We start from the raw sequence: 3,334 nt of genomic DNA, 5'->3' as shown, positions 1-3,334 counted from the left end.
CCAAAAGTACAGCCACTAGAATGCCTGACACTTGATTTTCAAAGTAACTGGAAATTGAGGAATCTGCTTTTAAAACTGACGCACCCAATGGTGGTAGGATTCTGACCCATATTGCAACACTACATGGAACAACCAAAGCCTTCATTTCTACAATGCTGGGTTCACATTTTAATGTGACTGCTTTATTGCAAATGTAGAAAATCCATCTTGGCCATTGTGTACTGTTTATGGAACTACACCTTTCTGAATCCCACTGAGGTCGTCACTCATCCATGTCAAACCTTGCCTCATTATTACAAACCTCAATTTTCCCTGAAGTTCTACCCATTGATATGAAATGTTGAGACCAGACCATTCCATGCAATTCACATTTTATTAATCCAAAGAGTGCAGTAGATCTTCATATTCGTTTGCTGGTCCTCTTGTATGAGATGCCAGCCAGAGTCATGGTCTGAAAAGAGAAAGCATCATTACTCAATAAATCCATGCTGACCAAACACTCATTCGCACATTGATTTTGTTCACCCACACAAGTGATCAGGACACGCAGGTTGAAATATCAAACAGTTACATTCATTTGGGGGCATAAAGCATTTCGCTAATTTGTCCTGGTACACAAAACATTGGGTTGTTATTTTACCTGAAATGCACAAGGTCTACTCTGACAATTAATCCACAGAAAACCAAATTTGTTTATCGTCATCTCGCCTCCTTTATATGGCGGTTGACAACCAACTTTACCACAACTGACCAGTGTGGACCTCAAAGTCAATCTTTCAATCACACACGTGGGTATATGCTCCTAGAAACCATTGAGATGGGAGAGGCCAGACTTGCAGCACGCTGAGCATCACAAATAAAACCAATTTCTATTTTAGCACCTGGCCACGCAGACGCTTGCTGAGGTGCACGAGCAGTGTGGGTGTACATTTATTTTGCACCGCGAGCGGTGGGGTGAGCATGTAATTAGAACATTGCAGAAACTATTGAATTGCATTCACGACACTGTTAAAGACTACCCATTTTGTTAATGGTATAAATGAACCCTGAAATAGTGTCCCTTCGTGAACCCCCAGCCATATGCCCCGGACTCACATTGACGAGGATGTTTGTGTCTATAAGTTCTGTGACGTATTCGATCCCATTAATTAAGGACGTCAGCTTGTTACCTTCCCTCATCACCACAGACTGAAACACAGGAGAGGTCAATGGTTAGATCTGAAAGCAGTGGTCACCAACTACAGTCAACTAGCACCAATTTAACAGGCCCAAGTTGGATGGCCATATATGGAGAAGAAAAAAGAGACAGTTGGTTATGAGATGTAAACTGCTATAATTTTGCAACTGAGCCCAGTCCCTGGAGAGCAGAGGAGATTCTCTGACAAAGAATGTCAGTCCTCCCACAACATCACTGGGACCTGAAATAACCATAGTGAACCCACATCAGCTCAACTTATAGTTTAGTTAGATACTGGCTGTATATGTAGAGAGATGGATAAATCCAGGCTACATGTATGAAACTCATGGTTGGGTTGTGACATGCGCCACCCACAGTGACTTTCTCCCCGGTCGGCGACTCGAGCTCCGTCTCCTGGCCAATGGTGAAGGAGTTGGTGAGGACCCTTGTCCCCGTGGTGACAGTCATCTTGAAGTGGTCTCCAGTCTGCTCAATCTCAGTGATGCTCTTAATGTCTTTGCCCTCCTGGATAAGCTCATCAGGGAGACCTACATGTTTGCGGCAGCGAGAGAGTCATATACACTGAGCTTTTTAGTATTACAGAAATTTAATGTAGTGGGACATGAACACTGAAGTAAAGCTCTGAGGCACTCTAATATGGCAACAATGAACTGAATGCAAACATTGAATGCATTCCCAGCTAGCACATAACGTTCTGAGGACCATACATTTTAGGGCTTGGTTATTTCGCATACCACATTCTGGCAATGGTGCAGGACAGTTGCTTGGCTTTGGAACATTCTCATTAAGGAATTCAACAAAATGTTATTTTCTTGGCATTTCATTATTTGATCAGAATATTCCCTGAAAGTTCAAACATTTAATTGAAGGTAAAGTAATAGGAACATTAGGAATTTTACATTGGGAATGTTCTCAAGTTGTTCAGCTGACTAAATGTTCTCCTGTGGGAATTTCAGTACTTCAGCTTAATAATGTTCTTTAGGTTCTCAGTTCCAGTTCAAGTCATAATCTCAGAACACTAAAAACTTGCATTATGAAAGCAAAAAATTACTGAAACACACATTCCGTTTTCAGCTTCAACAATCACCATCTGTTAAGTGTGTTGACCACAGTAGTTGGCCACACCTGATCTTAATGAGTGCTCGTTCCTGTTGAAATAGTGTTTGAATAGACTACTTTTATCCACTTTCAATGAGTTACAAAACTAATGCATGACAACTCCATCCTGGAAGCACAGTGAATTAATTCAATGGATAGAGGACAGAAGAGCATAGGTTTAATCTCACTGATACAATAAATAATTAAAGCCTAAACAAATCATTTTCAAACCCATCTGTGCTGGAAGCTCAAAATAGTTAACCCAAACAGTGTTTTTTAGTCTTAAATTAAACATTCAGTGAAAGTTATAAAAACACAGAAAATAACCTATAATTTGTTTTTAAAAGAACTAACACCTCCCAGGAGAACATAGTAAGATGCTCAGAACCTCCCTGGAACCTATAAATAAATCTAATTAAAAAACATTCCTACATCTCACTTCCATTCTCAGAACATCCAAGGAAACTAGTGTGCTACCTGGGTTTGCGCCTCAGAAGTAACCATTGCATTCGCAATCACCAATGAACATCATTACTGAAAGGACTACGACTTCTGAAATTAACACCCAAAGTCTAATCAAACGTACAACCCAACAGCAAAACTTACCAACAGCCTCCATGAAAGACTCAAAGTTCTCATGTGTCTCCATCTGGTATATCCCTGAGAAAGACATGGTGACTATAAGGCAGTGACGGTAGAGACAGCCACAGCTCCCTGCTTGTCTTTATACCCTCATCTATCCAGCCCTGCACTCATTAACTAACTAAAGGTGTCTACAATTGAGAACCCCTCCCCCTCATATCTTCCCTGCTACTTGCCTGTAGGCACAGATCTAGGATCAGCTTCCCAGCCAAGGGCAACTAATCTACATAGCAATGGTCAACTTTATTGTGCTCCCCTTCTCATCCTCTCTTCTTCTACTTCTACTTTGTGTGAGTGATCATTGATCTGTTTTGATAAGCAAGGCCTCCTCGACTCCTTAGAAAAATGACAAGCAGTCTCGTCATTGTAATACAAGTATATGGATCAATCAACACA

At 41.0% G+C, this 3,334-nt stretch overlaps 1 pseudogene; it reads right to left on the bottom strand.

The window, feature by feature from the left end:
- Nucleotides 1-359: 359 nt before the first annotated feature.
- On the bottom strand, nt 360-3,052 carry LOC129852794 (fatty acid binding protein 1-B.1-like; annotated as a pseudogene).
- Nucleotides 3,053-3,334: the final 282 nt, after the last annotated feature.

This window comes from Salvelinus fontinalis, chromosome 4 (assembly GCF_029448725.1).
Source record: "Salvelinus fontinalis isolate EN_2023a chromosome 4, ASM2944872v1, whole genome shotgun sequence".
Classification (NCBI taxonomy): Eukaryota; Metazoa; Chordata; class Actinopteri; order Salmoniformes; family Salmonidae; genus Salvelinus; species Salvelinus fontinalis.
This window is presented reverse-complemented; position numbering and strand designations above follow the sequence as displayed.